The sequence below is a fragment of the Culex quinquefasciatus genome, chromosome 3 (assembly GCF_015732765.1).
Source record: "Culex quinquefasciatus strain JHB chromosome 3, VPISU_Cqui_1.0_pri_paternal, whole genome shotgun sequence".
In the NCBI taxonomy this organism is placed as follows: domain Eukaryota; kingdom Metazoa; phylum Arthropoda; class Insecta; order Diptera; family Culicidae; genus Culex; species Culex quinquefasciatus.
Genome location: NC_051863.1, coordinates 129,861,819 through 129,880,763, shown reverse-complemented (window position 1 = coordinate 129,880,763; position 18,945 = coordinate 129,861,819). Strand labels below are relative to the sequence as shown.

Genomic DNA, 18,945 nt, shown 5'->3' with positions numbered 1-18,945 from the left:
TTTTCATGGTTTTTTTCGGTCGGATTTCGGACCCCCTCCCCCTCCCCCTAAGGAGACCACGTGGTTTATGCACGACCCCTAATATGACGAGGCATTTGATGAATTGATGAATTGATAAATTGATAAATTGATAAATTGATAAATTGATAAATTGATAAATTGATAAATTGATAAATTGATAAATTGATAAATTGATAAATTGATAAATTGATAAATTGATAAATTGATAAATTGATAAATTGATAAATTGATAAATTGATAAATTGATAAATTGATAAATTGATAAATTGATAAATTGATAAATTGATAAATTGGTAAGTTGATGAATTGATAAATTCTACTAAGGCCGATGCAAATATTTAAAAAAGTGTTTGTCTCCGGCCTGGTCTCAAGGGGGGGGGGGAGTGCAAAAAAATAAAAAAAATATAAAAATTTAAATACCAAGCCATAGTCTTCACATTTAAATGAAAAAAGTGTTTTAAAATGCATTTTACACTAGTTCAGTTGTTTTGCAATCATTAGTTTTCAAAAAATCTAAGATCTGACAAAAACAAAAATTGTATCGAAAAAAAAGATTTTCCATCGAAAATTTTCAAAAAATCTTAAGATTTTTTAATAAACCCAAACATGCTAATTTTAAACACAAAACAATGTATTTTAATTTGATTTCAGCTGGTTGCACTTGAATTTTCATTGAAATTTTGAAGTTTATTGTAAAAATATTTTTTTTGCCCCCTAATTTTTCGAGCCAATTTTGAAGGGGGTGACAAAAACTTTTAAAAATATTTGTACCAGCCTAAATACCTAACTGTTAGTTGATTATTTTGATTATTGATTTATTGAAACAAACTGAATTGAATTTATGAAAAAATAAATTTTAGGTGCCTATATCTTAAAAACGGTGCAATTCATCAAAATATCTGTTATGTACTTTTCTATTGCAAATTTGATTTTGATTTTGAAACTGGAGTCAACAATTTGTTTGACTCGATTTTCTTTAAAAGAAAAAAAAAACGATTTAAAAAATTCACACCTAGGCGGCAAATATTTTTTCCATACTTCTCTATGGCTAAAATCTTGCGGTTTTTTGTCCCCTAAACATAAAATTCCTTCAAGAGTTATAAATTTTCGATTTAATTAAATTTCGTCCACACAAAGTTTGAGCCAAATAATAATAATAAAAAAAAAAAAAACAAAAAATAAAAATGGTCGAAATCAGCCGATTTCGTATAGAATTGCTCAGTCATGAAATGTTTCAAAGGTTTTACGTCCCTTTGAAACATTTCATGACTGAGCAATTCTGTACGAAATCGGCTGATTTCGACCATTATTATTTTTTGTTTTTTTTTTCGTTAAAATCAGAATTCAGAATTTTTTTTTTTTAAAAGGACCAATAAACCAAATTTTCAGTTTTTGCTTTTTGGGTGTTTTTCAATACCCCTGACTCAAGGCGGTTTCAAAAACACCCAAAAAGCAATAGCTGGAAATTTAGTTTATTGTACCTTTTAAAAAAAACTCAAGAAATGAAGAAAAAAAAAAAACAAATAATAATAATAGAAAAAGATATGTCTTGTTGTTTTCAGTGACTAAAAATTCCGCAATGTTGTCCAAGTTGTGACATTTTGTAGCAATTCAGAACCATTTCGTTTAGTAAAGTAACCTCCCTCACCATAAAGCGAAAAACCTTTTCACAGGATGAAATGCTGCCTTTTTCCGGAAGCGAGTCGTTCTTTTCCGACCCAGGGTTGACACTGCAAACTTGACAGCCCACTCTGATCCTAAAAGCTGCATTGCAGCGCCTCCCCAGTTTTTACTTGATTGTGATCGGGATCGAGTACACACAGAGGTAGAGTCAACTTTAAACCCCACTTTTTCCGTTGCCAGCTGCAGCTGATGCCTGCCCCAGACCGGGGGCATAACTTTATATTGCAGAACGCGCGCGCGGATATGATCCAAAAAATGGTGCCCAATTTAAATAAATACCGAGTACGTGACACTTTTCCGAGGGTGGTGGAATTTTGGGGTGGAAAAGGGAGCGTTTGAATGAATAATCCTACTGAAACAACCGAAACTTCCCGGAGCCAGCTGTGGAGCTAAATTATGGTTTTATGATTTACTTGGTTTCGGAGGGTGCATGGTATTCGCTGACTGGCTTGGTCGGGTTTGGAGCTGTTCTATTCCAACTGTTTCAGGATTCAGCTTTTTTTTTTTGTTGCTGAGAAAAATACCGTCATGGAGGATACTTTCTGTACAGTCACACACGCACACATGCACACACCTAGAGAACAAACAAAACTGCGGTGATTTACTGTCTCATTGTTGTTGTTGTTGTTGTTGATGTTGTTTTAGTATAATACACAAGCTCTTACTAGTTAAATATGTGTCCTTCTTTTTGTCATCAATAAGGTAAATATCTCGCTAATTTCATTAGTCACTAAATTCAATCACCTTCGATTTCAACTACTGCCTGGCACTGACTCTGCACTAGTGCTACGATCGCATCCACTTAAACATTCACGAATATATAGAGTTTTTGCTTTCAACTCGTTTTCCTGTTTAATTTACACCAGTTAAAGTATAGATGTGATATTCCTAGGTTTGGTAGAGCAAATAATAGTGTTTTTTTTATGTTGGCGGCAGTTCTCTGGAAAATGAAAAACACTTTTTTATTTAGGAAAATGTTTTGATGAAAATCTCCAATTTAAAAAAAAAACGCAAATGCTTTTGAAGAAAAGAATTACATTTTCATGTGATTCCTTGAAATTCAATATTCAAAATCATCCCATTATCTTTCATTAATATGAAGATTTATAAATGTGTTTTATCACTGCACAGTGGTCCGAAACCGAAATCTAGCGTGACAAAATTGATAGCGGCCACACGTTAAGATTTAGAGCTTTGGTGTCTTCGGGACAAATGATCAGGGTCAATAGAGGCATCTTTTGGTATGGTGGACATTAGGGTGGTCCAAATTTTAGGGTGGCTCAGAATTTTTATTTTGGCGGGATGACGAGATAGCGCTTTGGTGTCTTGAGAAAAGTTGTAGGGAACACCATTCTGAGCAACTTTGCTGAAGGGCACAAAGTTCTATCTTCAAACGGAAAGTTTCTAGAGCCATTTTTGTAATTTAGGTTTAGGTGTTTATGAAATAATGAGTTTTTTGAATTTATCAACTCAGGCTTATGTCGTAGCGAGTTGGTGTCTTCTAGACATTTAAAGAGCTTAACCCTTTCAGGCCTGATGGGTCATATATGACCCATACCGAAATATGGTTGTATAAAATCACACAGTGCTCAAAACATATAACATTGTTCAGCAAAGTTGTAATTTATGAGTTTCTCTACCTAGGAAAAAATGTTTGAGTGGTTGTTAATGGCCTTTTTGACGACCTAGAACATCCTGAAAACCTGAAATTTGGAAACTTCAGAAAATGTTGAAGATAATTCAGGTTTACAACTATTTTTCAAGGCAAATGAAGTTTAGTTATTACCAGTCACATCCTCACGACCATTTGGGACCACTTCGATCCCTTTGGATCTCTTTTGGGATGATCTAGGTCCTCCAAAGTGTCCTGGAATACAGATCTTGGAGTCTACCGCCGTAACAACACGATTCTACCAAGTTTCCGATTATGGTTCATATTCAGTGATGTCCCTGGGACCCTTTGGCAACACTATGAGCTATGTGGGTCACTTTTGGGATGATCTGGGTCCTCCAAAGTGTCCTGAAATACAGATCTTGGAGTCTACCGCCGTAACAACACGATTCTACCAAGTTTCCGATTATGGTTCGTATTCAGTGATGTCCCTGTGACCCTTTGGCAACACTCGGAGCTATTTTGATCACTTTTGGGATGTTCTGGGTCCTTCAAAGTGTCCTGGAATACAGATCTTGGAGTCTACCGCCGTAACAACACGATTCTACCAAGTTTCCGATTATGGTTCGTATTCAGTGATGTCCCTGTGACCCTTTGGCATCACTCGGAGCTATTTGGATCACTTTTGGGATGATCTGGGTACTCCAAAGTGTCCTGGAATACAGATCTTGGAGTCTACCGCCGTAACAACACGATTCTACCAAGTTTCCGATTATGGTTCGTATTCAGTGATGTCCCTGGGACCTTTTGGCAACACTCGGAGCTATGTGGATCACTTTTGGGATGTTCTGGGTCCTTCAAAGTGTCCTGGAATACAGATCTTGGAGTCTACCGCCGTAACAACAGGATTCTACCAAGTTTCCGATTATGGTTCATATTCAGTGATGTCCCTGGGACCCTCAGGCAACACCATGAGCTATGTGGATCACTTTTGGGATGATCTGGGTACTCCAAAGTGTCCTGGAATACAGATCTTGGAGTCTACCGCCGTAACAACAGGATTCTACCAAGTTTCCGATTATGCTTCATATTCAGTGGTGTCCCTGGGACCCGTTGGAAACACTATGAGCTATGTGGATCACTTTTGGGATGTTCTGAGTCCTCAAAAGTGTCCTGGAATACAGATCTTGAAGTATACCTCCGTAACAACACGATTGTACCAAGTTTCCAATCATGGTTCATATTCAGTGATGTCCCTAGAATCCTTTGGAAACACTCTGAGCTATGTGAATCACTTTTGGGATGTTCTGGGTCATCCAAAGTGTCCAGGAATACAGATCTTGGATTTTCCCACCGTAACAACATGATTCTACCAAGTTTCCGATTATGGTTCATATTCAGTGATGTCCCTGAGACCCTTTGACGAACACGAGAAACCAATCCGCGGACGTGGAGATAAGTGAGATTGAGGGGAAACCTCGTATATTTTTGACCCATATATAGTTCGATACCGATCATATAGCCCTATTTTCAGCTCGAATTTTGCCTGAGACTATGTTAGCGAGAAGAAAGTTGCAGTTGAGGCATTTCTCCGTGTATTGCTACAGAGTTTTTCAATGCTCAGATCCAGCCGCCCACAGATCGTTCGAGAGATTGAATGTGTTGGGTTTTGGGAGGTTTATGACTTGAACAAATTCAACTAACGCTGCAGTCAAAATCCTCTCTCGACCGCCACCTACCCCTTTTGCCTCGACAAATGAGATTCAAGCCATCCTTTCGCTTACAAAGCGAAACCCGCCAGGAGCTGGCACCCTTTAGCATTACTAGACTCCAAGAACTGTATTCCAGGACACTTTGGAGGACCCAGATCATCCCAAAAGTGATCCACATAGCTCAGAGTGTTTCCAATGGGTCCCAGGGACATCACTGAATATGAACCATAATCGGAAACTTGGTAGAATCCTGTTGTTACGGCGGTAGACTCCAAGATCTGTATTCTAGGACACTTTGGAGGACCCAGAACATCCCAAAAGTGATCCACATAGCTCAGAGTGTTTCCAAAGGGTTCTAGGGACATCACTGAATATGAACCATGATCGGAAACTTGGTAGAATCATGTTGTTACGGAGGTATACTCCAAGATCTGAATTCCAGGACACTTTGGAGGACCCAGAACATCCCAAAAGTGATCCACATAGCTCATAGTGTTGCCAAAGGGTCCCAGGGATATCACTGAATATGAACCATAATCGGAAACTTGGTAGAATCGTGTTGTTACGGCGGTAGACTCCAAGATCTGTATTCTAGGACACTTTGGAAGACCCAGAACATCCCAAAAGAGATCCACATAGCTCATAGTGTTGCCAAAGGGTCCCAGGGACATCACTGAATATGAACCATGATCGGAAACTTGGTACAATCGTGTTGTTACGGAGGTATACTCCAAGATCTGAATTCCAGGACACTTTGGAGGACCCAGAACATCCCAAAAGAGATCCACATAGCTCATAGTGTTGCCAAAAGGTCCCAGGGACATCACTGAATATGAACCATGATCGGAAACTTGGTAGAATCGTGTTGTTACGGCGGTAGACTCCAAGATCTGTATTCCAGGACACTTTGGAGGACCCAGACCATCCCAAAAGTGATCCACATAGCTCATGGTGTTGCCAAAGGGTCCCAGGGACATCACTGAATATGAACCATAATCGGAAACTTGGTAGAATCGTGTTGTTACGGCGGTAGACTCCAAGATCTGTATTCTAGGACACTTTGGAGGACCCAGAACATCCCAAAAGTGATCCACATAGCTCAGAGTGTTTCCAAAGGGTTCTAGGGACATCACTGAATATGAACCATGATCGGAAACTTGGTACAATCGTGTTGTTACGGAGGTATACTCCAAGATCTGAATTCCAGGACACTTTGGAGGACCCAGAACATCCCAAAAGTGATCCACATAGCTCATAGTGTTGCCAAAGGGTCCCAGGGACATCACTGCATATGAACCATGATCGGAAACTTTGTACCATCATATTGTTACGGTGGTAGACTCCAAGATCTGTATTCTAGGACACTTTGGAGGACCCAGAACATCCCAAAAGAGATCCACATAGCTCATTGTGTTGCCAAAGGGTCCCAGGGACATAACTGCATATGAACCATGATCGGAAACTTGGTACCATCGTGTTGTTACGGAGGTATACTTCAAGATCTGTATTCCAGGACACTTTGGAGGACCCAGAACATCCCAAAAGTGATCCACATAGCTCATAGTATTGCCAAAGGGTCCCAGGGACATCACTGAATATAAACCATGATCGGAAACTTGGTAGAATCGTGTTGTTACGGCGGTAGACTCCAAGATCTATATTCCAGGACACTTTGGAGGACCCAGAACGTCCAATAATGAAATGTAACTTTTTTTTGCCTGTTTCTGTTTACTCATGGAAAAAATGAACTACTGGTACCAAAATTGTAGATTAACACAGCTCAGAAAAATTCAGGCCCGAAAGGGTTAAATAATAAATTTAATTATTTTGTTGATTCCTGAAATATTTCAGTAAAAACTTGTTTCTTCTTTTGCAACCACTAGATCATTTTGTACATATTTGAGCCCTTCTAGACAATTGTAGAGCTTGTCAAAATGAACATTTTCGTTCTTGAAAAACGAATTTTGGCCAATTCTATCAAAAGTTTTGGGCAAAAAACGATTTAAAAATACTCATTTTCAAATTAAGATTAAATGAGTTAAACAAAAAAGACCTTCGAGATATATTCAGCAAATGTACTCTAGAATGTGTACTTTCAGATGCTTCTAAGAGCGAGGTCAAACTCCACCACCTTTTCGAGTTATTCACATTGCGAAATGGCGTCTTTTTCGTCGTATTTTGGCTATAACTTTCGTTTAAAAGGTCCGATTTTCTCTCTCTTGGAAGATAAATGTTTGTTTTGATAAGTTCTTCAAATGTCTAGAAGACACCAACTCGCTACAACATAAGCCTGAGTTGATAAATTCAAAAAACTCATTTTTTCATAAACACCTAAACCTAAATTACAAAAATGGCTCTAGAAACCCGTTTGAAGATAGAGCTTTGTGCCCTTCAGCAAAGTTGCTCAGAATGGTGTTCCCTACAACTTTTCTGAAGACACCAAAGCGCTATCTCGTCATCCCGCCAAAATAAAAATTCTGAACCACCCTAATGTCCACCATGCCTCTATTGCTCGATGCCTCTATTGACCCTGATCATTTGTCCCGAAGACATCAAAGCTCTAAATCTTAACGTGTGGCCGCTATCAATTTTGTCACGCTAGATTTCGGTTTCGGACCACTGTGCACTGGTATCTGAAAATTCCTTAATTTATGGTTTATATGAAATCAACAAGAATCAATCAAAAATAACGACAAGTTTGTAAAATATTTTAGTCATCTGAGAAATTTACGTTTGAAAAAATCAATGTGTTAATAGAAAAAAGGTTTCATAACTTCTAAGGATCACAATTTTAAAATATCAACAACTTTAACCTATAAAAAGATATACAAAACTCAAAAATTCAACAAATATTACAAAAAACGAAGCATATTTAAGAATTTAAGAAACTTTTCACCCTTTAAAATAAAAACTAAGATTTTATAAAATAAATTCCCTATCACCAACTCCAGAGCCGTATTGCTAAACCTAAAATTTTCGAGGATTTTTTTTTCAATGTTTAATCGGTAAGATTTCACATGTCATGTCGGTGAAAAAAATTGCGGGGATTGACACTTTTTCGCCAAACGCCACCCTGACATGTGTCGTTGAATTTGTGCGATGAAATGTTTCCAGAAAAACTACCAAAATGGTATGTTTAACAATATTATTTAGATTTTCATTTTTTTGTCTCGTGATGGCACAGAACAGTTGATATAACTTGGTTGGCCTGATCATGAAAATTTCTAAAATAATGCTATGTTAAATGTAAGAAATTATTGTAAATATTCGATCCTTTATTTTATTTGCTTATAAAAATTGAAAATTGTACAAGTTAACGTTATTTCGGTGAAAATAAGAAAATTATTTTTTTCTATTTGGATCCACTAATTATGCATTATTTGGAATTCAAAAAAGACTGGTAACCTTTGTTTTGAGCAAATTTTGTTATTAAGTTCTTCTCAAATGGTTTAAAAAATAAAGTAATACTTATATTCAGTATAACAATTTATTCTTGGCCTGGAAGAAGAAATTTTCTTCTTCTTTTCTTCTTCTTTTCTTCTTCTTCCCTCTCTCCCCTATGTCTTCCAAAAATTTCGGGTGGGGGGGGGGCTTCAGCCCGAAGCCCACCCCCTTGGCTACGGGCCTGTGTTGAGGACTTTTGAGAAAAAAAATAGGTACATGGAAAAAAGATGGCAGATTTTTTGATGTCAAAAAATCTGCCGCCAAGTTTTGAATTTTTGAAAAAAATAGTGAAAGTACTTTACAGATTTTTTAATAAAGGGTTCCATTTTCAAGATATAGCAACCGAAAGCTTGATTTTATCGAAATATTTGCAGTTTTTCGATTTTTAAAAATAGTGACTATGAGTGACCATTTCTAAAAATATTTTTTTTGCAATTCCACTTTGAAACTGTCAACTTTTCCTGTCCTTCTGGAGAAACGAAACGGCCTACTTTTCCCTACCACAAATAACAGAATGGAAAATTAATACCTTTCAATAACAGTGCTAAAAAGTTTTACTTTTCAGCACTGAAATGGGTGCTTTTTTTAAACTTTTCAACACTTGTATCGGAAAGTAACATGTTTTAACAGTGATCCCCGTGCACCGCGTTCAACCGCGTTCTCTGTTTTCTGTACTCGATCAAACACCAGCACCGCGTGTGCACGCGTACAAGCAAACCTAAACTCTGCCGTGTACAGTCTGTACGCGCACACGAACCTCGAGTTTAAAACCGAACCTTGCACCCCGGGTACAAACCCCGTGCAAGCCGATGACGCAGAAAAGAGACAAAAATAGTTCCCTCACGCTCCCTCTGCCATAAAGCGGTGTTTCATTCTCCGCTGCAGTCACACTACAGTGTTTGCCACAGAGAGAGTGAGAAGCAGTAATTTTTTCGTCTCTTTACACGCTCTTCACTCGCACGGCGTTGTACCCGAGGTGTGCACCCCGTGTTTACACCGCGTGTAAACTTGAGTGCGCCATGCGGGGAGAACTCGAACATGGCAGCCTGGTGTGTTTGAGGTTCATCTGCACTGAAAACTTGTACGGCGTTGTACGGCGTGCGCGCGTTTCGGGAAGACTGTTTTTTAATATTTTTTTTTTGTTTTGAACGATGAATTTACTAAACACATGCATGTTTGACATAAAATTCCATTAAAGAAGCGTTTGTCGGAATTGCAAAATAGTAGTTTATGCAACTTGTTGCAAAACTTGATTTTTTCAGCACTCGTCGTATTTATCCAACTCGGTAAACTCGGTCGTTTGATAAATGTACAACTCGTGCTGAAAAAATCTTCTTTTTGCAACTTGTTGCATAAACTACTATTTTAAGTTCAAAAAATATGCTTTAAAATTGTGTAAGAGACATTGAAGATTGGACCTCAGGTTGCTGAGATAAAGCCGCTTTAAGAAAAAGAAACAAGAAAATTGAAGTTTTCTTAATCTCATCAAAACAACCCACCATTTTCTAATGACCATATCTCAGCAAATAATGGTCCGATTTTCAATGTTAATACATGAAACATTCGTAAAGTTTTACGATTTTCGAATTTTTTTTTGATTTTTTTTAAATCAAAACTAGCATTTTAAATGGGCGAAATATTCAATGTTTGGCCCTTTTAAAATGTTAGCCTTGATATAAAAATTATAATTATATTTTTTTTCAAAAATACCGGAAAATTTCACAAATGTTTCATGTATTAACATTGAAAATCGGACCATTAATTGCTGAGATATCGTCATTAGAAAAAGGTGGGTTGTTTTGGTGAGATTTAGAAAACTTCAATTTTCGTGTTTCTTTTTCTTAAAGCGGCTGTATCTCAGCAACCCGAGGTCCAATCTTCAATGTCTCTTAGACAATTTTATAGCAAATTTTCTGAACTGTTCAAAAAAAATATTTTTAGAAATGGTCACTCATGGTCACTATTTTTAAAAATTGAAAAACTGCAAATATTTCGCTAAAATCAAACTTTCGGTGGCTATATCTTGAAAACGGAGCCTTTTATCAAAAAATCTGTAAAGTACTTTTCGATTGCAAATTCAATTTTGCATTAAAAAGTAATGTCAAACTTGTTTTTGCATAAAACTTCGATTTTTTCCAAAAATCACTATTTTAAAAAAAAATCATAACTCGGCGGCAGATTTTTTGACCATGTTTCTCTATGGCTCAAAAGTTGCGGATTTTTGTCCCCTAAAACATATCAAAAAATCTCGAAAATCAAAAAATACATATTTTGGGAAAAAAGTTGAGAAAAAATATGCAAATTTTTTTCCGTGTATCTATTTTTTTCTCAAAAGTCCTCAACAATACCTACAACTTTGCCGAAGACACCAAATTGATCAGAAAATTCACTCAAAACTTACAGCTGTTTGAATATTTACATACCATTTTTGTATGGACAGCTGCCAAAATTGTATGGAGACAAGTATGGGTGAACCAATGACACAAAAAAGCATATTTGGTCATAGGGAAGGCCCCCTCAAAGTTTGAGCCAAATCAAAAAATACAAATAAAATCCATTTCCGGTTTTGGTAGAGAATTGCTCAGTATTTGTTTCGCTGAGTGAAGCGATTGAGCAAGCCGCTGGCAGAGAGCGGGTAGTGTTCGCTCGCGAATGGTTGCCTGCTCCAGTCGGCAAAGATTCATTCGGTAATGAGTGAGTGATTTCTGATTTTTGAACTGAATATCAGGACCCTTGAATGTAGAAAATTATTGTAAATAATTTCAAGACATTCAGTATTTGTGATTTTTGCAATGTGTAAAGTTGAAGCCATAATGTGAACTTGAAAAAGATCATTTTATTTAAAAGAAACAAAGATTTTCTAAATAATAGATTTTTTTTAATTTATGCAGTAATAAAAAGTGCTCGTTAATTTGCTCCAAATAAATATCAAAAATACGAAATTGAGCATTTTTGTGATATAAAAACTGACAAATTATAAAATCCATTCTAAAAAGGAAATGTAAATTTTCTTGATGGTATTCGGTCCTATATTTTATTGGCTTATAAATATTGAAAATTTTAAAAGTTAACGTTATTTCGGTGAAAATAAGAAAATTATTCCATTTGGATCCACTAATTATGAATTATTTGGAATTTAAAATAGGAGTGGTAACCTTAGTTTCGAGCAAATTTTGTTATTTAGTTCTTCTCAAATGGTTTAAAAAATAAAGTAACACTTATATCACGGGATTGAAACTCGTCTGAAAAACCTGTATCATTTTCTCATTCGAAACAGTGGCGCCACGTGGTGGTAGCTGCCCTGTTTATTACACTGTGAAATTATCCATGGCCAATCCAAGGAACCAGAAGGTGACAACAGAAATGTCCGTCCAAAAGGGGTGCTACAAAAAAACTTATTATTTTTGACAAATTTTCGAACAAATCAGCAACAAATTACAAGTTTGACAGTTGAACTACACTTAAATGTTGGTTTTGTTATTTGTTTTTGCAAAACCGCATATTTTTAACGAAAGTTCCAAAAATATTCGTAATCACCTTTTGCCTCTTGGTGGCGCTTTGTGTTAGTATGTGTGTGGTCGATGTTTGCGGACGTTCACGCAGAACACAGTACAGTGAGAAATAGCGAAAATGCCTCACTTCCTTCTGCTACAAGGTGCCATATTGAAATTGCTTGAAGATTCATACTCGTGCTTATATTCAGTATGACAATTAATTCTTGGAAAATTTTATTAAATTAGAAATCAAACTAAGCCTGAAATAAGCGTTGAACAAAGAATGTAATAAATGAAAACAACTGTTTACATTGTTTTTCAATTCAGTTAACGAAAAACATTTGTTAATTTTTCACGAAAATACACAAATTCTACTTTACTGCCCATTCTGAAATAAATCAAATATCAAAATTTCTGAAGTTATTCTGCATTATTTCTAAAAAAAACATTTCTCAATACATCTTTCCCTATGTCATTTTCTATAAATAATAAATATCTATAGAACAATAGGTTAAATTATGGATACTGACAATATTTCCATAAAAAATATGAACGGTTGTCAGAATATCAATCTCTTTGACTTGATAGAAAGTTCTCCTGATTACCAATAGTTCGTATGATTTTTCCGACATAATTAAAAAAAACTTAACTTGAAGGGCTCAAAAGCCACCCTTTTCTCAAACCACAAGACTTCTGCCTAAATGTTTTTTTACATAACTTTATAGGTTCTTACCAAACTTTTTGATTTTCGAAAGGGACTTATGCGACCCCAAGACGAATCGAATGACATGAACCCGGAAAAAAATTCGATAAAAATCTCCCCACACACGCACAAACTTTTTCTCAGAAATTTGATTCTGAAGATTTGTTTGGATATGTTAGGAGGTAAAATTCAAATCATTTTTCGAGCGATCTTATAACATACATTAAGGTGGAAAAAATGTAAGGAAAAGATTCATTTGTGAGAAAATATTAAAATGCATTTTTACAGAGAACTGCCTTCACGATTTACTAACTCACAGCAAGATATAGTTGTGTGTTAAAGTCCCACCTGTCAGTGGATAATATTGGTTCGTTTTATAAGCATTTATAATTTATTTGTATGCATTTTAAACTGTTTGTGTGTCCGACTACCTTGCCTATATATTCACAAGAAAACTCACAAATGATAAATTGCCACGCTGTCACTCAAGCTGCTCTCGGTCTGATAGTCGCCGAAAGTGACGAGAGTGTCATGCCACGCGTGACAATTTGCGGAATGAAAACGTAAATCAACAGATTCTATCTTTTTTTTTGTTTTGTTTCGCGCTGCTGTGGGGGATTACCTGCGTTTATGTTGAAACGTTGGAAATTAAATGTCCTATTTCGCGCCTATCAGTGTTGACGCAACGCCGAGCCGAGCTGGGATTGTTGATTTGATTTGTTGTTGTTTTTTTTTGCTGTCCTTGGATGTTGTTGGTTTTTGAAGGACATGTTATTCTGGTGGTGATGTAAATATTCTGGAATTAGAAAGAATTTTGTGATGATATAAAGTAGGAATCAAAAAAGGATTTAAAAAAATCATTATATAACTTTCGAAATAAATCAGTTTTAGACTATAAAACGAAACCACAAATCCCATAAACCAAGAATCACTAAACCAAGTCCCATCGGCATCTGTTCTGTGGGATTGTCACAGCAGGTGGCACTTTCAACCCCTCCCCATTCCTGACAGGCTCAATAATTGCCTCTTCAACTCAACTCTGCCTGCTGGAACTGGGACTGCCTGTCAATCACAATGAGCCGCCACAGAACACCAGGCGTCTCCACCCGGGCAATCTGACGAACAATCGAGACTCTGAGGCCTTATTTGAATAAATGGTAATTTCGATTAAACCGATTGAGGAATTATTGAGAGTTATTTCCAGTCGATGCACGCAGCGAAATCTGCGTGGAAGGACACTTGATGAGGTAACAATTGAATTCGGAGCAATAATTGGATGGAGTTGAAATTGAATTTCAGTGGATTGTTGTCTCATTTTTAAAAAAATGTTAATGTTCAAAAAATCGTTATTTTTAAAATCAAATCATTCATCATCATTCATAATTTTTCAATGAAATAACTCTTCTTTGAACATCAAGTAACAAGCAATTACTGACGCTAATGGGGCAGAACAGTAGTCGCGAATGCAAATTTACAATTTTGTGATTAAAATTGCATTAAGTAAACAAAATGGTGGCTGCATTGATGGTGAGGGTCGCACTCATAATGACCGTTCAGCAATCAATTTCGCCAATTAAGGGGGGACCCACACAATCGAGCTGAGTCCGTGAAACTTAAAATTTCATGCCAATTGGTGGTGAAAATTGAATGCACTGTTTGGTGACAAAAAGGAAATGACTTTATTTTTGTACCAAGTTGCAAATTAATTGTCGGAATTTAAGTTTGTCAAACGTCATATATATGTGAGAAAAATAATTAAATTTTGTTTTTATTAGCTGCATTTTTTCAGTACTCCAATGGATAAAAATAGTTTACCGTTAAACGGGGTGACTTTGATAGGTTTTAGATATTTCCACAAAATGAAATGAAAAAAAATAATACGAACGGAATGGAATGATATCATGGGATCTCGAGAAGAACTTTTCGTTAAAAAGATATTTAACTATAATTGAGAAAATGTTTATAAATAGCGTTATATTAATCTTCTCAAAATGTCATGACTTGCTCATTGAACATGATTTTGAATCGTAAAACGGAATGAATTTTCTGATTCTTCGGACAATGATCTACTAGGAAAGGGTAAAATAAGTTTGTAAATAATAAATGGGTAATTCTCTACCAACTCACACGAAATCGGGAAAAGTTGCCCCGACCCCTCTTCGATTTGCGTGAAACTTTGTCCTAAGGGGTAACTTTTGTCCCTGATCACGAAACCGAGGTCCATTTTTTGATATCTCGAGACGGAGGGGCGGTACGACCCCTTCCATTTTTGAACATGCGAAAAAAGAGGTGTTTTTCAACAATTTGCAGCCTGAAACGGTGATGAGATAGAAATTTGGTGTCAAAGGGACTTTTATGTAAAATTAGACGCCCGATTTGATTGCGTACTCAGAATTCCAAATAAACGTGTTTTTCATCGAAAAAACACAAAAAAAGTTTTAAAAATTCTCCCATTTTCCGTTACTCGATTGTAAAAATTTTTGGAACATGTCATTTTATGAGAAATTTAATGTACTTTTCGAATCTACATTGACCCAGAAGGGTCATTTTTTCATCTAGAACAAAATTTTTCATTTTAAAATTTCGTGTTTTTTCTAACTTTGCAGGGTTATTTTTTAGGGTTTTATCCCTTATCCCCGAATCCCACTTTCCCGAATCCCATATTCCCGAAAATCATTTCCCCGAAAATTCCACATCCCCGAAAATCATTTCCCCGAAAGTGCCACTTCCCCGAAAATCATTTTCCCGAAAATTCCACATCCCCGAAAATCATTTTCCCGAAAATTCCACATCCCCGAAAATCATTTTCCCGAAAATTCCATATCCCCGAATGTCATTTACCTGAATGGTCATTTTATCGAACTGCCGTTTTCCCGAATTTAGATATACCCGAATGGTTACTTCACGAAAAAATCATTTTTTCCGAATGACCTAGATATAAACTAAATTTTTATTTAGGGATTTTTTTTTATAAAAGTATGACGTTAATATTAAAAAAAAAAAAAAAAAAAAAACAAATAACCGTAGAAGGCCATTAATAAACCACGCGGACACTTCAAGAGTGCGGGGTATTGAGATCATCCACGTTCCATAAAAAAAGATTTTTTTTTTTGTAGCGGCCATTTTCAGCAAAGGACAATTTTCCAAAACGGTATCTACGTGGTAAGATTAGAACAGCAACGTTAGCTTCATGCGACTACTCGATGCGCAGGATTCAGTTTGTTCTAGATTTTGTTTAACTGAACTAATTTGTCCTTATCAATTTTGGCTGGATGAAGGCTTTGAACAATTATTTTTTATTTTTTGACGTCCAATTCGAGTTCTGCGACCAACACTTTTAATCAAATCTAAATAGTTGATTATTAAATTACAAAAAGCATTTTTTGAATATTTCATCACCGCCATTTTAGATTTAAAATTACTAAATCACTTTAAAGTAGTTTAGGGGCTATACTTAAGCTCGACAGCTGATTTTGGTTGCCAAGGTCCCGAGTAACAATTACAAATTTTTGCGGTAGTCGGGCCTGAACGTGTGTCAAACACGTTCTGACCTGAAATCCCTTTGGCCAGTTGTCGCACTTACATCAATTTGAATATTCAAAATTCAAGTGAAGCTCGGATTTTTTTGAACGTTCAATAGAGTAATCTACGTTCTTTCGTATTGCGTGTACGTACACAAAAATTAAGTGAGGTTAAATTTTGTCAGCCAGCAAAATCAAATGGTGCACTAGTGTGCGTACGCGAAACGTCATAAAGCTCTATTGTGGACATGATACTTTATTGATCGCCACTTCCCCGAACCCGGTCAGGCGGGTATGGCCGTTGTCCAGAACCGCGCGCGGTTCTGGGCAACGGCCATACCCGCCTGACCGGGTTCGGGGAAGTGGCGTTCGGGGAAATGGCCGTTCGGGATTATGGTCATTCGGGAAAATGATTTTCAGGGATGTGGAAAATTAGGGGAAGTGGCCATTCGGGAAAATGGTTTTAAGGGGAAGTCGCCATTCGGGGATGTAGCCGTTCGGGGAAATGGATCGTTCGGGGAAATGATTTTCGGGTAAATGACATTTCGGGAAAGTGTATTTTCGGAAATGTGGCATTCGGGGAAATGTCTCTTCGGGAATGTGGGTTTCGGGGAAATGTCATAGATTCTTTTTTAGAGTGTAACAATGTTCTACAAAGTTGTAGAGCAGACAATTACAAAAATTTTGATATATAGACATAAGGGGTTTGCCTATAAACATCACGAGTTATCGCGATTTTACGAAAAAAAGTTTTGAAAAAGTTACTTTTTGCGTTTCTCTTTGTTTTGTCGTCCGTGTCTGTCGCGGGTGACCATGAATGGCCATGATCGATGACGACCAACTTTTTCAAAACTTTTTTTCGTAAAATCGCGATAACTCGTGATGTTTATAAGCAAACCCCTCATGTCTACATATCAAATTTTTTGTAATTGTCTGCTCTACAACTTTGTAGAACATTGTTACACTCTAAAAAATAACCCTGCAAAGTTAGAAAAAACACGAAATTTTAAAATGAAAAATTTTGTTCTAAATGAAAAAATGACCCTTCTGGGACAATGTAGATTCAAAAGAACATTAAATTTCCCATAAAATGACATGTTCCAAAATTTTTTACAGTCGAGTAACGGAAAATGGGAGAATTTTTAAAACTTTTTTAGTGTTTTTTTCGATGAAAAATACGTTTATTCGGAATTCTGAGTACGCCATTAAATCGGTCGTCTAATTTACACAAAAGTCCCTTTGACACCAAATTTCTATCTCATCACCGTTTCAGGCTGCAAATTATTGAAAAACACCTCTTTTTTCACATGTTCAAAAATGGAAGGGGTCGTACCGCCCCTCCGTCACAAGATATATAAAAACGGACCTCGGATTCGTGATCAGGGACAAAAGTTACCCCTTAGGACAAAGTTTCACGCAAATCGAAGAGGGGTCGGGGCAACTGCTGTGTGAGTTGGCGGAGAATTACCCAAATATGATGTGTTTCTCTAACATTATTCAAAATAAAAACCAAATTTACAGACATTTTCAGTATTACAGTATTACAAATTCATATAATAAGTGATTCGTGATAATTTTAAGCACAAAAGTGATTTTAACGAATTTCACACAAAATTCTGATTTTTAAACAATTTAACTTGAAATTCATAGGTATTGTTTTAAAAAGTTTTTAAACTTAGTTAACTAAATATTAACATTGATTTTTGTTCTCAAAAACTATATCAGCAACCTTAGTGATGGTACATTTGACGTAAAAAACAAAGTTTGAACACCTTAAATCTGATTTTAACAAGAAAACCATGACCATCAAAGTCATCCCGGAATTCAAACTAAGAACTTTTAAGGTAACTATTTTTTTAAACGTATTGTATTTTTTCTAAAATATTACATGGAATTTGTGTGGCCTACCCTAGTACATGTATAATAAATAATATTTTTTAGATAAACCTTACCAGTTGGAAAATGTTTCACCCCGGTCACCCCGGTGAAGTGAAGTGAAGTGAAGTGAAGTGAAGTGAAGTGAAGTGAAGTGAAGTGAAGTGAAGTGAAGTGAAGTGAAGTGAAGTGAAGAGAAGTGAAGTGAAGTGAAGTGAAGTGAAGTGAAGTGAAGTGAAGTGAAGTGAAGTGAAGTGAAGTGAAGTGAAGTGAAGTGAAGTGAAGTGAAGTGAAGTGAAGTGAAGTGAAGTGAAGTGAAGTGAAGTGAAGTGAAGTGAAGTGAAGTGAAGTGAAGTGAAGTGAAGTGAAGTGAAGTGAAGTGAAGTGAAGTGAAGTGAAGTGAAGTGAGAAGTGAAGTGAAGTGAAGTGAAGTGAAGTGAAGTGAAGTGAAGTGAAGTGAAGTGAAGTGAAGAGAAGTGAAGTGAAGTGAAGTGAAGTGAAGTGAAGTGAAGTGAAGTGAAGTGAAGTGAAGTGAAGTGAAGTGAAGTGAAGTGAAGTGAAGTGAAGTGAAGTGAAGTGAAGTGAAGTGAAGTGAAGTGAAGTGAAACAAGAATGATGTCCACAGAGGTTAGAGCAGAAAAAATCAAGATATGAAGTGAAAGCATATTTAATTATTTCTTTGATATTTTACACATTTTGACAGTTCATGTTTGATCCCTGAGCCTCCTGATTATGAGAAAGAAGCCGTTATCATCAAGCCAAAGAACATCAACCATCATTTGACTGAGTTTAAGCCAATGGTTTTGCAAAAAAAAACAAGTATCAAAGAGTTGCCTCGTTAAATTTGAATAAGAATCAGGCTAGGGTTAAGACCTGCAAC

General features: G+C 36.3%; 1 protein-coding gene across 7 annotated transcripts in view; it reads right to left on the bottom strand.

Annotated features, from left to right (window-relative positions):
* Nucleotides 1-2,149: 2,149 nt before the first annotated feature.
* LOC6049979 overlaps nucleotides 2,150-18,945 on the bottom strand; it is a 215,151-nt gene continuing 198,355 nt past the window's right edge. For all 7 annotated transcript variants that reach the window (XM_038262873.1, XM_038262872.1, XM_038262871.1 and 4 more), the window contains 2 exons: nucleotides 13,292-13,465; nucleotides 2,150-2,644 (listed from right to left, as the gene is read on the bottom strand). The gene's annotated coding sequence lies outside the window, so the exon portion shown is untranslated. The remainder of the gene's footprint in view (nucleotides 2,645-13,291; nucleotides 13,466-18,945) is intronic.